Source organism: Castor canadensis, chromosome X (genome assembly GCF_047511655.1).
Source record: "Castor canadensis chromosome X, mCasCan1.hap1v2, whole genome shotgun sequence".
In the NCBI taxonomy this organism is placed as follows: domain Eukaryota; kingdom Metazoa; phylum Chordata; class Mammalia; order Rodentia; family Castoridae; genus Castor; species Castor canadensis.
The window spans coordinates 69,994,724-70,014,515 of NC_133405.1; the positions used below are offsets into that span (position 1 = coordinate 69,994,724).

Consider the following 19,792-nt stretch of genomic DNA (forward strand, 5'->3'; position numbering starts at 1 on the left):
CATGGCGGGAGATACAGTAATTTCCAATAATGGAAGTTTTAAGGAACCAGACACCTGTCTTGTGTCATGGGAAGGCACTTTCATTGAAAGGCACTCGTGGGTCTAACTCCCTTGCCTCCCAGGGCCAGTGGTCTCCCATGTTGGCTCCCCCACACACATAGCATGAAGTGACATTTAGTGTCTGAGCTATAGATTTGGCCAGGTGAGGAACAAGTTTTTCGTTGTAACAGAAATGGGGAATTTATTTGGCATTTCCTCATAAAAGGAGTGGAAGACCTGGTATGGGGAACTCTCATGGGTAACAGTTGTTAACTTAAGGTGTAACAGAGTCCCAGGGTGAAAGCCTTGGCCATCTATCCTTATGCTAATTATTTATCCCTGTGTCCAATCAGATGGCTTAAGTGCAGTGAAATTTACAGGGTTACAGGTGCCTTGACTGCAGTTAGGGGTAGTAGTGCCCTTTTGAAGGAGGGCTAAGTGTGTGCCTCGTGCCATGTGGCCCATGAAACACAACTCCAATAAAGGCAAAAATGATAACCTTCATTATTACATGGCCGGGAGTTGTCTCCCCGGCATATATATTTTCATTTGATGTATAGGTCCTTTCCCAACCCAGGCCTCCACAGCCACAGCCTGTACCTCCACATAGTTTGTCTATGGCCACACAAGCATCAAACAATAATGACATTGGTTTTTCAGGATCAAACACCTGGGTTCGAGTAACAATGTTCCTAGCAAGGTGGCCACTCCTGAGTTCTAACCATTGCTCTACAGGGTGATAAGTGGGGTTGAAGCAGATAAATTGATTATCATGGGAACAAACTTGATAGATGGTGTGATTGTGAGTGCATGACCCGATAAGAGCCTACACAAGAATAGGAAGTGTGGAAGAGTAAAGTCTTAGTAACAACACTTCCTGCCCTTGCAATGTGCATGCATGGGTCACAGGAGGAGGATTTCTGGGCTGCGAAGGGAAAGCAGATCGAGAGCCAGATGAGAAATAAGAGCTTATGTGGAGTGGAAGAGGGAGAGAGTTTGCAGGGGAGGCGTAGAAGCGTGGGGCCCAGAGGTATGCAAGAGTACTCATCCTTTGCTGTTATGGAAGAGTCTGGGGTGGTGGGCAGTGTTTTATCCTTGAAAGATGCTGTCACTGGGGGGTCCCGTTGAGCTTGACAGCGGTGGGCATTGTGAGGATGACAAGATGAGGACTGGTCCACTGACGTCCCAACAGAGGGTCGAAGATCCTTGAGGAGAGCAAGATCCCTTGGTTTAATTGAAATTGTTATAGGGCCCTCTGAAGAGTAGGGCAGGACCTGGTCTGCCTGCTGTCTGAGAAGTTCCCAGAGGAGATTAAGATAGTCAGCCAGAGGAGCAGAGTCTGTTAGAGGCAAGTTTTTTAAGAGAAATAGGTGGCCATACATTATTTAAAAGGGGCTCAAGAAGGATGGGCTTTAGGGAGCCTGTCCCTTTAAGACCACACCTAGGTAGGTGACTTATGGGAGGCATAAGTGAACCTTCTCTTTAGAGACTTTGTATCCCCAGAGGCCATAAAGTTTTAAAAAGGACTCAGTTGCCCTGCAGATAAGGTGCTCTGTGGCTCTGCATTGAAGAAGGGTGGCCTCTGGGTAGTGCCAATCTAATAAGTCTCTGGTTAGGGTTTGTCCACAAAGATGAGGGCTGTCTTTAAATTCTTATGGCAAAACTGACCAGGTTAGCATTTGTGGGACCTTTAAAGGCAAATAGATGCTGACTGTCAGAATGGAGGTTAAATATAGCACTTTTGGATAAAAGAGAGCTTTAGCTCATTATTTTTTATAAACTGACACTTTTAACTCTGTAAATGTTTGTACCATATTTAAATAAAGTATAGACACAGAACACAGTTATAAGGTGGTCATTTTAGACACATGAGTAAATATGTAAATGAACTCTGATTTAGTAGTACTTAAAGCTTAACAAGGTTAACAGAAAACACAAATAATTTTTTTTGATAATATGTTTAAGATAACTTTGTTATTTTATAGACATAGAGAGTTAGATTTTAGTTTGACATGACCTTAAAAATCTTTTTAGGCAGCTCTTACATTATAGTTGACTTTAACTTTATTACACATTGAAGTTTATCTATCTATATCCTTTTCAGTAGTTTACTTTGCAACTTGTACTTCAAAATTGTCTTCCACAAGAACTTTAATTTTAAATAAAACTGTCTTTCCTTTTTGGCTGGTGGATGAGACTGTCCATCCCTACCATGGAGATCTGTGAAGGATAAAGCTTACCTGAGAAGTCAGGTAGCACCAAGTAGGTGATTGAGGTCTACCTGCTACTTGAACAGTTACCCTGGGCTCCTCCGAGCTGATCTTGAAGGGGGCCCAGGCCCCAGGGCCACATCAGTCTTCTGCCACCAAGCCCAAGAGGTCCATTAGGCCTTCACTCTGTTGAGAGTGGTAGTGGGAGACTGACCTACCTTGCAGAGACATAGAGGGGCAGTTGATTCCCCAGTGTCCATTCTGGCCACATTATGGACAGGGTCCTGGCGGTGGGCGAGATGAAGGGCACTGTTTTGCCCAGTGTCCTGTCAGGCTCTGGAGGTGTGCATTGTTGTCCAGCCCATCTTGAAGTTGGAGGAGGTAGTCTCAGGGCAGCAGCCAAGAGCTGTGCCTTTCACTGGTCTCAAATCTCATCTCAGTTATTAAATACCTTAAATGCCATTTTCACAAGATCTCCCTGGGGGGGGTCTGAGGGCCATCCTCTGCCTGTTTAAGTTTTCTTTGAATATCAGGGAAAGATTGGGAAATAAAATGAGAGTTGAGAATAATTGGGTTAGGTATTTAAATTTTTTAATATAAGAGACTGAGTCATTAGAGAAGGAGCCAAGTCTCTTCAATTTGGGAGAGGTCAGTCATGGGAAAGGGCACATGAACTCTGATAATGCCGTCAGCTCCTGCCTCCTCCTGGAGTGGGTAGAGATGGGCTGGGCATGCTTGAGAGGAGGTATGGGAGCGGGTATGGGATGCAGATGGGGAGGAGAAGGGTGAGGGTGTAGCAGGGGCTGAGGGCAAGGCTGGCAGTATTGGTTTCTGAGGATCCGATGGCTCAGGGTCAATTGTAACTACTGTAGAAGGGAAATAGGGTGGCAGATGTTTGGGAGAGTCAGCAGGGATGGAAGAAGGGGGGTCTGAGTCATGGGAGGACAAGGTGGGAGAAGAGATTGATTCAGAAGGCTAGCAGGAAGAGTTGGGAGGTGGGCAGACAGATCCTGTGAGGTCACAAGTATGAGAGTTCAGTGGGAGGGAGAGACACAGACTTTGAGAGGGGGTTTGTTGCTGGCAAGGAGGATTTGAACAGCATTACAAGATTGGAGCAGGGAGGGTTGAGAGCAGAGAGAAAGGAAAGCTTGGACGAATGGAGTTTTGGATCACTGTCGTTGCGGTGGCAGAAATTGTCAAGACCTAGAAGTGTCTGAAAATCAGAAGTACCATTTTCAGGCCATTGTGAATGATTGTCTAGCTTGTACTGAGGCCAAACGGTGTTGCAATAATAAATTAGTCTTTTAGGTTATATATCCTCTTGGAGACCAAGGGGGGGGGTGTGGAGAAGGCATCCCAGTGGACACATCTAATGTAGAGTAGGAGGTCTCCAGAATGTAGAAGGGGAGAGAGAGAGAGAGAGAGAGAGAGAGAGAGAGGAAGAGAGACAGACAGAGGGAGAGCAAGAGAGAGAACAAGGCAGGTGCCTTGGTGAGTTTACTCTTCAGGCCAGTATAGATCTAGGTCAAGATCTAGCCTCCCTTACATGACTCAGGCAAAGACAGCAGAATTGTCTGGTTGCCGTTTGGTTGTAGTAAGCTGGAGGGGCTGTCGAGCTCTCACCTTGGGTGGAGGAAAGGAAAACAGAGGGAGAGCAAGAGAGAGAGAGAGAGAGAGGGAAGGAGAGTGTGAGTGTCACCTGAACGGGTTCCCAAGGGCAGGTGTCCCCAGCTTGGGTTGCCATCCGACAGAGAATGCCTCAGCCGGTTAGCCAGGCATCCCCATGCTAAGCGGTGGGCGCTCCAAATAGGGGTAGGAGGTGTGCTTGGCACAGTGCCTGTGACTTCTGAGACCTGAGAGAGAGAGGGAAGAGGCAACCCCAGGGAAAGTGACACTCACCGAGTCTGAGGAGTAGGTCAGGTGAAGAGCAGTGGAAGAGAAAGGCTAATGATGGATGGAAAAAGCAGGCAAGGCAGTAAGGTCAGAAATCCACAGTCAGGAGGCATGTGGGGTCAATTCAGCAGTCTGGGTTTGGGAGAGGGCAGGACACGAAGGCCAAGGGAGCAGCCCAGGCCAGAGCGTCCTGTAACCTCTCCCGGGTTTTGGCACCAGATGTAAGGTACTGCAGAATAAAGACCACGCCATGCGTGGAAAGAAAAGATTTATTAATCCAGACCATGGGCTGTCACTGTCAGGTTCAGAGTGAAGCGGCTTGGCTGAATTGGGTAGTGGGCTTTATAGAAGGGTCCAAGCCATGGGGGAGGGAGAGAGTCTCTGGTTTCTGATTATCTGCGATCAGCAGATGGAACAGGTCGACATGCCTGGCTAGTTGAGTAACTGGAAGTTCCTGAGTTGTTTTGCAAGCCAAGAAACAATCAGGAAGGGAGAAACAAGCTGTCAAAAATCAGGGAGTCTTGTTTTAAGGTGTAGTCTCGGGTCCTTCCACCCACCCCAAGAATGCCAGGGACCTAAGAGAAATTGGGTTATTCTCCAGTCCTGTCACCTAAGATCAAGTAAACTATTTCTTATTCTCTTATCTATAATCTTGGACTAAGCATGCCTACATCATAGGATTGCCTGTGAGTGAAATAGGTTAATGCATGCTAACTTAGCACGGAGAAATAAACCAAAAATGCTACTATTATTATCATCATAATTATTATAGTCATTAGCTTCTCAAGTGTGCAATTCCTATAGAGAAGAAATAATTCTTCAGAGAAAATTTCAGTTTCTTGGTGCAATGTATTTTAGGCCTACAATCGATGAATAGATTAAGAAAACATGGTATTTATATATACAATGGAGTATTAGCCATAACGAATGAAATTATGTTGCTTGCTGGTAAGTGGATGGAAATGAAGATCATCATGTTAAGTAAAGTTAGTCAAGTTCAGAAAGACAAAGATTGCATATTTTCTTTCATGTGTGGATGATAGGCATAGCAGATAAATGTATGCACAAATACAAACATGATTTGTGTATATATATATATACATGTATATATATATATGTATATATATATGGAGAAAGAGAGAGAGAGAATATTGATACACATTGCATCTGTGTAGGAAGATGGCATAATAAAGTACACTGAAAGCTGTTAATTAATAGGGGGTAGAAAGAAAAGGGTAAGGAAATTGATGCAGGAGGTTAATTAGATTAAAGTACAATATATTCATGGGTTGAAATACTATGGTGAGACCCCTTTGAACGATGAATACACACTTAAAAATGAAAAACTGGAATGCAAAACAGGCCCTATTAAGGAGTGAACATTATTGGGAGAAAGGAGTATGAATGGAAAGGGTGAAGGAGAGTGAATATGATCCATGTACTTTATATGCATATATGAAAATAGAATAGCAAAATTTGTTTAAATTGTTTTAAGAGGGCAGAGGTGGGTTGAGAGAATGTTGGAGGGGATGAATATAACCAAGGTGCATTGCAAACGTAGATGGAAATGTGACAATGAAAACCCTCTATTATATATGCTAATAAAATGTTTAAAAGAGTTTACTATAGCAGTTTACAACAAAGAGATCCAACTTGGAATAACAGCTTACCTTGGCAGATCTTCCACAAGTGAGAAATTCAGAAACAAATGACATTTGTGGAGTCAATTAGGCAGTCAGAAATCTGGTAGCAGAGATAGGAATCAGCAGGTATCAGAGACTTGGAAATGGAAATATTCCAGGTCCTAGAAGGAAAATGGCAAAGGCCATCACTACCACAATTGATTTTTAGGAAAGCTATTTTTGTTTCAGAGAAAGTGAATGGGAGCGAATGACAGACATACTTTAATGCATTTTAAGTAGTGTCGCTTAGAATAAGGTACTACAGTGAATTTGTTTAAACATGAGACTTTTCCTACTTGTTTTTCACTTCATTGTGTAAAAAAAAGGTATGTAAAATGAAAAAGACTAAGATTAATAGAACAGATTTATAGAGATAGAATGATCCATGAGTTTTCCTCTAAATTTCATTGACCTTCAGTTTAAGGAAAATTTTACCAGTAGAGTAATATTCAAGTTTAAAATGTCTTTATTTATAGACCTGTATTATGATCTATGAAGAATTTTAAGGATATATATTAACCACAGTACATTCAAAATGTCTACAGTGATGTCTAAAAATGAGAATGGGTGTAATATTTGAGATCATGGGCATTTTACTTGCATCTTCCTCCCTACTACCATCTATAGAGTTAGTTCCATTATTAATTAATATAGTTTACTATAAGATAATGGTATATAAAATCTTACACCTCAAATACTTTTAATTAGATCTGTTATTATACTTTATGTGCAAATGTTACTCTACTTAAAAGATTCATGGCTCAGGAAGGCATTTAGTTGTAAAGTACACATATTTATATAATGATATAATCCCAGATTTTTTTGCTATGCAAATTTGAATCATTTGCTCATATTGTAATCCAAAATTTTTATTGATTCCAGGACTGGGGATATACCTCAATGATAGAGTGCTTGGCTTGCTTAGCATGTTGAAGCCTCTAGGATTAATCACCAGTACCAGAAAGCCATTTTGATGCCACCTCTGAAGTATTCATATAATCATTATCTTTCAGTTTGATCATTGAAATGACATCTTGTCTGCATTATTATAATTTCTCCTCATTCCAATTTTGTCTTCATATCAAAGCCGAAATCTGGATCATAGCATTCCACTCCTCCTTCCATTGCCCGGAACCGTTACTCAAATTTACTGCATATCATTGCCACCTAATTCATTTCTAAAATCAATCCCTCCAAGGGATTTGAGTCCTAACATGGGGTATAGCCAAATAAATTGAATTTTAACAAGTTTCCAGGTGACTTCCATTTGCCACACTTTGAGAAATAGTTGTAAGTCTCAAAAACCTTATCAAGAATTTCAGCATCCTCTAGAGAATGCCAGGAGCTCAGTTATGATATTATGAAATCCAAAATATCAGAAGCTATTTTAACTATTACAGAAAAATTAATGTAGATCTTCATGAATATACAATGTCCTAGAACGCTAATAGGCTACCTGGAATCCTGTATGTGGAGGGATAGTCAGGGAAAGTTGGTGGTTAAAATGGTTCAGTACACTGTATGTGAATGTCTTGCATTTGTTTTTTCCTTGGACATAAGTTACCTAACCTTGTTGCAACTCATAACTAATGCTACTCTTACTTTCTAGTTGTAATCTAACTCCTTAGTGCCTCTCTTCATTCTTGTAGCCCAATATCACACCTGCCCCTTTATTGCTTGTTTCTTTTTGGGCTCTCCAGTTGGTCTGATGAGAGAGTATGTTGGCAAATATTGTGAAAATGGCCAATGTTCATTAGGTATCAGAGTTGTGAACACAGCATATGGTATCACTTTAGTTCCAAATGTATACTTGTCAAGATTTAGATGAACATGGGGAAAGAGGAAAATAACAACATTCAGGGAGATAGACTATTGTGACTTTTTGATCATCTAATTAACTCTTTAAAGACCCATTGTGTAAAGGAAGAAAATTAATTATTCAACTCGTTTGAATCAGAATATTTTATCAAATAGTCACAGTTTGGTTGATAAAACTTTGGCCTTATTTATTGAAAACTGGTAATATAATAGGGTTTTTATGCATATTTGCTGAAATACAGTTTCTTGATCAACATTTCTTTCCTTGGTCAATGCTTCTACATAATGCTGTATACTAGATGGACATCAAGTGAAAGATATCATTCTAGATGTTTTTATATCAGCCTAATTAGTCCTAATTAAACATCAATCTTCCCTTTAAATTGTTTTTCATATCAATAATACAGTTAATACATTTTACATTCTCTACTTGTGGCTGAAGAACTTATAACTAAACTAAACCATGTTGAATTTGGCTAACTTTTGGGTAATAAATGGGATAAATGTTCTCCCCAACATTGTATAAGAATCATGATAGACATTCAGGGATTTCCCACAATACCTGGGAACTGAGGTTTATCAATTTGCAATAGAATATCCATCTGCAGATCTTATCTTTTGGAAGGTTCTCATCTTTCCACCAAAAGCAATTATTAATTTATCCAAATTCACACATACTTGCATTCTGTTTTGACACCTATTCCTGAGGAAATGTGGCTGTATGTTAATTGAAATCACCCTCAGATCCTTCCTTCTAGTTATAACTAGACTTATTGCTATGGGGAAATATTAAGATATGCTCTCCTAACTGAAATATTTTATTAAACAATTCTATCCAAACTATCTGTAAGGCAGTGGTAGATGATAGCTTATCATGATAATTCTAGAGTATTATAAGATTTTGAAGTAATTCTAAGTCCTCCTAATAAAATGCAGGCAAGCTCAGTATTACTGTAGTATTGCATGTTTTTGGTTTTATGTATCTTACTCTTTGCTTTGGAAACTGAGAATTAATTTTTGATGAAAGAGTGACTCACTGTTAACCATGAATATATGAAACCTACATTCTACTTTCTAACTCCTTGAATAAAAAAAGGTTTACTGCATTTGAGTTGATCTTCTCATTTTTCCACATTTTTATTTATCTTTGTGTATTTTTAAGAAAATAGATGGTATGTTTGCCTAAAAAATGAAAATCCGTAACTGAGGATCCTGACTGCATAGCAAATGTATAACTCTGACCAATTTTCTTATTGTTGTTCAGCCTAAGGTCCAATACCAAGCCATGAGCCAAGAAGAATCAATAATATCATTACCATGTCGTTATTGTGCTTGGTAATGTTGAAGAATATGAAAATAAAGTTAAAATATTTCACTTATTCAACAAAGATTTATCATGCACTCACTAAGTACAAGGCACTATGCTAAACAAAAAACAGTTCATGTTTTCCCTTACAGAGTTTAAATGGTGTTAGTGGCGGGAAGGAAACTTACATTAATCAAATCACATAAAGAACTGTCAAATTCCCAATTGAAGAGAGGTTGACAGAACTATGAAGCATATAAGAAAAGATCTTGCCTTTACTGGATAACAAGTAATGACTCCTTTGAGATGAGATTTATGTGATTAGATTTTAAAGAGTTGAAATGATTTTAAGAATATTGTGAAAAGTCTGTTGCAGAATCATGGCACTCTTGAATTGAAAATCTGTAGTGGAAAGAGTACAAAGACTGGGAGGAAAACAAGGTGGATCAAGTAAGAGAGGAAAATATGGGTCATTTCACATAAGTACAAAGGGAGACCTTGAAGGTGTTTTAAGCAGGAACAGGTGAATTGATGTTATCAAAACTGCACTTTTAAAATATTGCTTTGGCTAATGTATACAGAATTGACAGGAGGGTGCAGGAATAAAAGCAAGAAGGCAAATTAGGGTACTACTGCAACAGTCCATGTGACAGATTATAGCAATTTTAACAATGTGCTAGCTATGGAGACATACTTATGAACTATAGTTCTAAACTTATTTCCTGAAATGAGGAATACTGGGAGGGATGGAGGATTTCTCTTGTAGAGCAGGTAAGTAGGGAATAAACTAAATTTCAGAAAAAATTGTCTTTGAATTATTTACAGGACCAATGTGGGAGGGAAGACATATAGCAAATTCACTAAAGTGCAATTGACAGCAGTCCATAATAGTGACATGCTAGAAGATGATTAAACATTTAAGTGTTCTGGGAGTGTTAGGAGAGGAGAGAGAAATTATATTGCCAAATCCATGCATACATGGATTTGAGATTGATAGTGTTGGTGGTGTAGTAAGCCTGCTTTAGAAAGTTGCTAGCTCTTACAGATTGAACCTAAAAGAAATAAGAATCCAGCTGGGTGAGGTGACACACACCTGTATTCCCAGCTACTGAAGAAGTGGAGATCAAGAGGGTCATGGTTAGCCTAGGCAAAATGCTAACAAGACCCCATCTCAACCAGCAAGTTGGGCATTGTGGTAAATATCTGTAACCTCAGCTATGCAGAGGAGTAAGTATTAGGATCATAGTCCAAGGCTGGCCCAGGGCAAAAACATGAGTCCCCATCCAAAAAATAACCTAAAACAAAATGTGTCAGAGTTATGGATCAAGGATAGCGTACCTACCTAGCAAGTGGGAGACCCTGAGTTCAAACCCCAGTACTGTCAAAAGAAAAATAAAATAACCCACCAATCACTGAAATTAACTTTATTTTTCATGCTACCTATTGATGTCTGTAATACTGGATGATGGGAATGACAGATTTAGATGGCTTAAGTCCAGTAAGATAAATACTAAATGCAATCATAAATTTACAGTGATTTTCTATTTGGAAGTTCTATATGCCCAGAAACAGTAGTCAGGATGAGCTAAAAAGCAAATACCCAAAATAGTGAGGTCTCCACAGACACTCACCCAAAAGTCAGTCTTGATTGCCCTCTGTAGGAACTATGGTCAAATGAAAGCATCCCAAATCTAACAACAGACATTCTAAGGCAGCTCTACCTAAATTTCTCCCATTCAGGGATTACCTTTCAGAAAATGTAATATCATTGATGAAAATAAACCCAGAAAAAGGTGATGGTAAAAGTAGCAAAAGAATTTGTTTGTCTTATTTTTCTACAAAATGAATTAATTATTTGATTATGTATTCTGGATCATTCCAAAGCTTCTTATAGAAGTTAAACCTTCTATATTAAAAAAGTAGAGAATTTAGGAATGAAATGTCTGTATTGATCATTGTATAGTTTTTCAAGGTGAATAATATTGTTTAAAAATTGGTTAGGAAACTAATTCATCATTTGAAATTGTTTTGAGGTTCATTAGATGTAAAATGTTTTCATATAAATATGTCATCTCTCTTTCCTCATTAAAAAGCAGCACAACAGAAACCATTATACTTTTTCAATCTTTTGTTAATTATAAGCATGATATATATGAGAATTGTCAGTCCCATGACTCATCCAGGCCAGAATCCTTTTTTTGTCAAGAGCATTTGTCTCAGTGTTACTTTACAGGAAAACCTGGTTGCTTTTACTGCTTTCAACTAAATTTGACCTGATCCAGCACATAAATAGGCCACATATTTTGTATTCTTTAATTATTGACTGCAACAGGGCTGCAATAAGCCCAGCGTGTCTTCAGTTCCAATCCACCCTCAAACTTTGAATACTCAAATAGGTGTTCAAAGCATAGGAGGAGTCCCTCATTGCTCTTGAGGAACAGCTTTGTTAATCGTTTCTCATTGTTATGCTAAATTATGCTTGTTTACCTTTGACCAGAATTTCCTAAAGGCTATAAAATGTTAAAATCAGCATAGCTGGATAATAGCTGGAGATTGCCTTACAGTATTAATTTGAAGCTTCCACCATTATCACCTTAACTATTCTTCCTCATACTCAATTTTACTGTAATTGGGGAAGTATGTTACATGGAATTGTGAGAATTTCTACTTTTTTTTAAATCTAAATCTACTGGGTATGTAAATTTTGCAAAAATATTTTAGAGTTATCCCTGATACATTCTTTCTCTCCTAGTCCACATTTCAGTACATTGGCTGAGATTTTTTCACTATATTGTCAAAATATATCAAGAATTTGACCACTTTGACTTCATACAGTGCCACAATCCTGACCTAAGACACCATAATCTCTTCTTTGGATGATTTCAACAAGTCCTAATTGGTCTTTCTCCTACCCACACAATATCTTAAAAAATGTTTATTATAATATTGCTCTGCCTCAAACTCCCTAGTTTAGGGATTTTTAAACATTATTTTTTATCAACAAGCCTTTTGCTTGTTTAGTGAAAACCTCTGGATCCTTTCTCAGGATACTTTCAAATACACGATATTTAAAAAGAGATACAGAATAAATCAATTACTTTGAACCAAAATGTTTTAAAAAGCGAAATATAATATTTTTCCTTTCTTTTCTCTTTAGAAGCAAAAACGTCTTGAAAATATTAAAGGCTATGATAAAGAACATCTGAAAAGGAGGAAAAGGAAGCAAGAGGGGTACAGGTATGTTTAGGAGTCTGAGTTGAGCAAGCACAGTGGGTACTTGGGCAGCAAAATCCCACTTACTCTTGGTTGGATAAACCTCATTGGATCAGAAATGGGTCAGAGAAAGTGATCTGTTTTAGAACAAACAGTACAAAGAAACTATGAGAAACTAAATATATTGCTCAGTTAATTCACATGCTTCATAATTAATGCATTAAATGACAAGATTTAGGGTCAGATTCAAAAATTATAACTTTCTTAGTGATAAATATAAATGAGGTCTTAAGATATCAGTTACAACTGAAGTATGATATAAAATTATTTGTTGTTTCTGTTGGTTACAAAGTTACAGTTCTTGCTATTACTGCTATAGTTGTTGCTGCATTCAATTCATAATAGAAGGAAATACAAAATTTAGGTTAGGTATTAATGAAATTTAAAGTGATTTTTTTCCTGTCCAGGTGTACAGACCTTCAAAATTTTGTCTCCAAACTCTCAAGGTCAAGTACCCTTGATTTAGTGTCTTCCCTTCCCACACAATGTAAAAGCTTACATCTATAATGGGACTTAAAAGACCTTACATGACTTTCTCTCTCTTCTGCTTTCTCTCTTATCTTTTCTACTTTAGTAATTTTGTTCTTGCCACAGTAGCCTCCTCAAATATACTAAATATACCCATACCTTAGAATTTTTGCACTGACTGTTTCAGGTTGTTTTTGCCAAATTACTGATTTAAAAAACAAATCCCTTATGTAATATATGTCATGAAAATATTTTATCCCTTCCTATCTCCTTCCTTTGTATTTTCTTAACTGATAGAACAATAATGTCGCCATTTTGTGAATCAGCCAAAATGGCAGCCCTGCCCTTAAACAAATTCCCATGCTCTAAGACAGCCCCACCTCTACAAGAGACTACTACACCTGTACTAACTTCCTTACCCTCCCCCTTCTATAAAAGCCACTGCTTGCCCAGGCTCGGGGCTGTGTCATCTTTTCCCTGGCCAGCCTGGCAGTTTGGGCCTGCCATTAAACTTTGCTCTATGGACGTGAGTTTTCTCTTGAGCTTTCTTTGAAAGTGGCATTTTTCCTAACATTTGGTGCTGAAACCTGGGATTGGATTGAGTTCCCAGCACTGCCCTTGCTCTCCCAGCTTTCCTCCAGGATCTGAGCTGCTTTATGGGGACCCCCAATCCTAGAAAGTGCCACTCTCTCACTAGCTCACAAGGAAGTTCCTCCACCCCAGCGCACCTCCAACTGCCATCCACCACCGGCCAATCTTCCCTTAAGGTCCTCTCTCCCTCAGTGAGTCCTCCTCGCACTCTGAGCTGTGGTCTCTCTCTCATTTCTTCGAAAACCCTAGTGTTAGGTCACAGCTTGCTCTTGTCCTGGGAACCGGGTTCCCCACTTGGGACTGTGGAACCCCCGTGGTCAAGATCGTCCCTTTGGGGGTTGTTTTCCACATTTCTCTCTCTCTCTCCTGAGGACCTGATATTTCGGGGACACCTGCCATATCTCTCCTCAGGTCAGGCCTTCACCATGGAGTTGGACTGTCCCAAATTTCTTCAGACTCCCCAATGGGATGTCTCCTGGCCAACCTTGGGCTCCTCTGCCTAACACCTGATCTTAAGCCACGAAAGCTCATTTGTCTCTGTAATCAGGCCTGGCCCCAATATCCACTGGACATTGCCTCCAAATGGCCACTTAACTGTACTTTCAATCCCAACATTTTAAGGGATCTATGCAATCTCTGTGAGCGTGCAGGTAAATGGAAGGAACTTTCCTACGTACAATCCTTTCCCTATCTCTGCATCAAACCCTACCTCTGTACTTTCTCTTCCCTTGCACAGATTCTACTAGCCTGTAAACCAGTTTCTAAATCAGCAAATTCCTCTCCCAAACATCCTCCTTCCCCATGTAAGCAGACTTCTTGCACTGCTTACCATACCTATCTCCTCCTATCTTCCTGAAAAACTTTCCCGTCATGGAGTTAAGCAAGCCACTCCTTGCCAATTCTGGCCTCAATGCAGTTCCAGCTCTAGAGAGCTCATGCTTTATTTGGTGACTGGAGAGTGGAGGTTTCGTTTTGCTGAAAGCCTGCCAGTACCAATCAATGGGAGCAACCTAGAGACACAGGTGATGGCTAATCCCTTAAGCATGTGTTATGAATCCAGGCTCTGCCTTCCCCTCCCTTACCTAAGATGTCAGCTCACCTTTCTGCCTCCTCCATGGTCTCACCATGTGTCCTTTGACTCTGTCTGCCTTCCCCTCCCTGGGCTTACTGGGACCCTGCCTCCCATGAAAAACCTGTAGCATGGTACCTTATGAATTAAGTTATTCCAACTAGTTTGTCAGGCCTCTTGGTCTAAAGTAACTTTAAATCAGCTGCTTTACAAAAGCGCTTACAAAAAAATGCAGCTGCCACGCTCACACTGTAACTCCGCCCCCACAAGGGGAAGAGGGAAAGCAAACAAGTGCACATGTGCACAGGATGCCGGCTCCTGGACACAGCAAAAATGCCTGCCATAGCTAAGAAAATCCATAGAGAGGATCCAGTACATACTGGGCCACCAGCCACATGTGGCGATGGCTGTGGCCTGCCACCACTTCCCCTAGAATAAACACATGCAGAGTACACAGGAAGGGGGAGGGGCCACGGCCACAGGATCAGGCCTAGGCAGTCAGGGTCATTTGTCCCAGGTGTGTGTGGAGGGAGTGGCACCTTGCACAAGTTCTGCTCCTAGCCCCACCTCACACCTCAGGGCATCAGACCCTTGTAAGTCAATGGCTAGCTCAAGGTTATAGTTCCAGAAATAACTAAATAGACATTACTGTGGTCTCTAAATTTCTCATTTAGAATTTTCTATACCTTTGGCCTCAACATAAATTTTTCCCTCCAAATATTAACACTAGTTGTTCCATATGGCACTGTTATTGGCCTGAAATGCCCTCTGAATGCCCTTCTGTAACTTTGCAAATGATTTCTTTGTTAAAAAGGTAGCCTTATTAAGGAGGCTGCCTGCTGTTAGCTAAAAGACAGGATCCTTAATGTTTTGTTCTTTCTAGATGAGACCTGCAACTTCCAGTCTTCTGGCTGGCAGATGTTGGAAGCTTTGTACTGAGGTCGGCTTCAGTATGCCATGGGTGACCAAGAGAAGTAGTTTTCACAGGGCTCCTTAAATGACAATAGACCTTTTCTATAAAAGTAAAAAAGTAAACTGAGGTCCCTTATACAAATTTCTACCTTCTAAGTCACTCCAGTACTCAGAACCTCTTAATGAGTGCTTCCTTCTTCAACAGGCAATGGTAGGAAGAGGACAAATCATATGTCCCCTTCCAGTTACCAGATCTAAGGGAAATTTAAAAATATCTAAACAGCTGTACTGATGCCCAAATACATTCAAGCCTTTTTCTCTGTGATCCAAACCTGTCAACTGATATGAAAGGATGTTTTACTTCTACTAGACCAGACTCTTATCTCATTAGAAAAGCAATGGGTTCGGGCCCAGGCCACTGAGGTTGGAAATGATTATGTGTTTCAAGCAGTAGAGTGCCGCTTTACAAGCATAAAGTCCTGAGTTCAAGCCCAGTACAGCCAAGTAAGAAATAATAATAATAATATTTGGGGCCATGGAAGTAGCTCAATGGGAGAATGTATGCCCAGCATACATTCAAAGCCCTGGGTTCAATTCCCCAGTATTACTAAAATAAATAAATAAATAAATAAATAAATAATGGTAAAGAAGATAAGTAGCATTAATGTCACTTCAGCCATCTCATAGTAGAAAAACGTAGTTTAACCTAGACCAGATCCCTCATTCTTCAAGTGAGGAAACTGAGGCCCAGAGTAGTTGAGAGACTTGCTCTCCAGAGTGTCAGGTGTCAATGTAAAATAACAACTTTACTTTACAGCAACAACTTAAAAAGAAAAAGTCTTCTTACCTTTCTACAGCATCTTAAGGAGGCTATCAGAAAGCATACCACAGTGGACTCAGAGTCACAGGTGAGAGAGGTTCTCCTCAAAGATAAATTTCTAACAGTCATTCCCACATATTCATAAAAAAACTCAGACTGTGGCTGAAGGGAAAAGTCATTGAACCAAGTAATACAGCTAGCCATGTCTGTTTGTCCGGGACTTTACTAACAGGAGAGAAAAAGATAAGAGACACCATGGTCTCATTGCTGCTCTCACAGAGAGCCCCACCCGACTGGGGCCTGTATCCTGAACTTGCTACCATGGTGGAGAGGAGGGGCACTTCTTCAGAGAATGCTTAAAGCGGGGACAGCCCGGGAGACAGCCCTACCCCCAACCAGGACCCTGCCCTCTGCAAGGGTAACCACTGGAGGACTAAGTGCCCTCATCATCAGATGGAAGATGAGGTGCCACCTTCCTATGGATTGATGGGTCCAAGTCTCCTGGCCACACTCCACTTCTTGGCATCAATGTTGAGGAGCCATAATGACAGAAAAACAAAAGGTCATTTTCCTCCTAGACAGTGGAGCCCATTTCTCTGTTTTACCTTTTTCTCCTGGTCCCTGGTCCAATGACAAAAGTTATCATTCAGGGTAAATCTGGCTAGCCCCTAGAACGCTAGTTTACCTGGTCTCTGGCCTGCTCTTGGGGAGACCTCCTCTTCTGTCACTCTTTCCTCATAATACCTAAAACTCCAGTGTCCCTGCTGGGACAGGATTTACTATCTCAATTAAAATCTCAAATTCTCCTCCCCCCAGGCAGCTATATCTTCTGCCCCCTCCTTCATGAACAAAGAGATTCCACAGTGTGGACTGATGAGATGAGAGTAGGGGAAGCCAGGATGGCCCTCCCTATTCAAATAAAACTCAAAGATCCCTCACAGTTTCCACACCCAAAAATAATATCCCCTCAAGCCTGAGGGATGATGAGGCCTTATGCCTATTCCTAAAAACAATAAGGGCTACTAATTAGTTGTTCCAGCCCCTATAATAAATTAAAAATTCTTATAAAAGTTAATTTTAAAATATAAGTTACAAAGTAAACAACTGGAAATGATATAGTTAGGTAATAAATGTATTTTTTGAGACATTAAAGGAAAAAGGAATGTTTTTTTTGGATAATAAGGGATTTTTTAAAAAAAAGGGTTTATCCTAAAGATTGTTTCAAACAGGACTGATAAAAACAAGCCCTCAAAGGGCTTAGTATGTTATATAAAGTTCTAAGTAAGTTTTAAAAGTGCATAATAAGAAACTTCAGTGTGTGATAAAGTTAAAGTTGAATATAATCTAAGAGTTGTCTAAAAGATTTTTAGGGTCATGTCAAACTAAAATCAAATCCTCTATGTCTATAAAATAACAAGGTTATCTTAATATTGTTCTCTTCTGAGTAACATCTACAAAAAACCATTACAGAGAAAGATTTTATCAAAGAAATTATTTGTGTTTTCTGCTGATCTTGTCAAGCTTTTAAGTACTACTAAATCAGAGTTCATTTACATATTTGCTTATGTGTCTTAAATAACCACCTTGTAACAGTGTTATCTGAATATGGTACAAACATTTAAAAGGTTAGAAGTGTCAATTTATATAAAACAATGAGCTAAAGCTCTCTTTTATCCAAGAGTGTTACATTTAAATCCTGACAGTACCTGCCTCCCACAGGTCACCTACCTAGGTGTGGCCTTAAAGGGACAGACTCACTCCCTGAGTCATAAATGGATCAACCCAATGTTCTGTTTCCCAACCCCCATACCATAAGACAGCTTACAGCTTTCCTGGCAGTTATAGGATTTTTCAGAATTTAGATCCCTAGGTATGTAGTCCCTGAACAGAAACCTTTTTATGCTCCTCGTAATATTCCTATTTGGGTCTTAAATAATGTATGGCCACCCATTTCTCTCTCTGTAGTTGGAGGACTCTTAAAATTGTCTAGGGAAGAACATTTCACAATGGTTCTCCTGGCCAATGCCCTTCCTAATGCCTATGTTCTTGCTCTCCTATTCTTAAGCTTCCTCCCTTGTATCATACTGCATTTCTGTTATTGCTAATCAAAAATTTAACCAGTTGTATTTCCAGGGATACCATCCTCTCCAAAACCGTCCAGGGGACTGCTCTGAGGGGCCCCCACTGGGACACAGGAGCCTGAGGATCTTGCCTCATACAATGCCCCCTGCCAGCAGGAATCACTTAAAGAGACCAATGCTTTGCCCCAATTCCTGATCCTCAGCCCCTACCCTCATCATTATTAAAGAAAAAATGGGGGAATGATAGAACAATAATGTTGCCATTTTGTGAATCAGGCAAAATGGCAGCCCCGTCCTTAAACAAATTCCTATGCTCTAAGACAGCCCCACTCCTACCAGAGGCTACTGCACTTGTACTAACTTCCTTACCCTCTCCCTTCTATAAAAGTCACTGCTCGCCCAGGTTCAGGGCTGTGCCATCTTTTCCCCGCCAGCCTGGCAGTTTGGGCCTGCCATTAAACTTTGCTCTATGGACGTGAGTTTTCTTGTGAGCTTTCTTTGAGAGTGGCGTTTTTCCTAACATTAACAACCACACGTTTCATAATTTGAAATTTTCTCAGGTAAAAAAAAAAATTGGGCAAAAGTTTTTTTTTAGGCACACCTAACTTATATTAGGAAATTGTGAAAGAGGAACATGAAAAGGTAGTGCATGACTTTGCTTCTTAAAGCACATTATACCTCACTTAATGCCCCATTCCAAGCGTTAGGCTCAACCAATTAATCTACACATCAGATAAAACATGACCCATAAAACTATGAGTTTCAATTTCTCTACTATAAAATATTCATTCTTTGTCCATGTTCCAGATATGTTTTGCTAGTGGAACCAAACTCCTTCCTCTAAACATGTAAACTGACTTTAGGCAGGCCATAAGGTGATGAATTAAATTAATATTAGCAATAAAATGTATCTGTGTAGTTTCAACATGAAAACATCTCTGAGAATTTCAAGAGAAAGACATTCAGAATATAATGATGACTTACACTAATATAATACATATGGTGCTGCCTGCTTTTAACTTGACTAACTTACATAAAAAGTAAAAATATTCTAGAATGAAGAATTTGAAAAATCCCAAATTTCCTGAACATGGGTCCTCTTGTAAGTCACCATTACTTGCTTTAAAATAAAGTCCCAAAATCTGAGACATGTTCAGGTTAAAAATATAAATCTATATCCAGATAGAAGTTACTTTTAAATGTTATAGGACAGAAATTGTTCTGTTCAACAGCGCTCTAATTCATTGTTATTTAAAAGTCTGATCCCAGGACTACCTGGCTTAGAATCACTAGGAACATGTTTAAAAATGTAAATGCTGAGTCAAAAATCTTAGGCAGCCAATTATGGAATCCACCTAGGCAGCCATCAACACATGAATGGATAGAAAAAAATGTGGTACATATACACAATGGTGTTTTACTTACTAGTTAAGAAGAATGAAATTGTATTGTTTGCTTGAAAATGGATAGAACTGGAGATTATCATATTGAGTGAAATAAGGCAGTCTTACAAGGACAAATATCATGTTTTCTCTTATTTGTGGGAGAAAGGGGGGGCAAAATAAGTTAAAAAACAAAGATCATGAAGGTAAGTTAAAATTGAAACTAATGGAAGGTGGAAAGAGGAAAG

General features: G+C 39.6%; 1 long non-coding RNA gene across 1 annotated transcript in view; it reads left to right on the forward strand.

The window, feature by feature from the left end:
• Nucleotides 1–19,792, forward strand: part of LOC141419583 (uncharacterized) — a 315,071-nt gene that overhangs the window by 135,435 nt on the left and 159,844 nt on the right. The window contains exon 6 of the long non-coding RNA XR_012444226.1: nucleotides 12,106–12,185. This is a non-coding gene — a long non-coding RNA (uncharacterized lncRNA). The remainder of the gene's footprint in view (nucleotides 1–12,105; nucleotides 12,186–19,792) is intronic.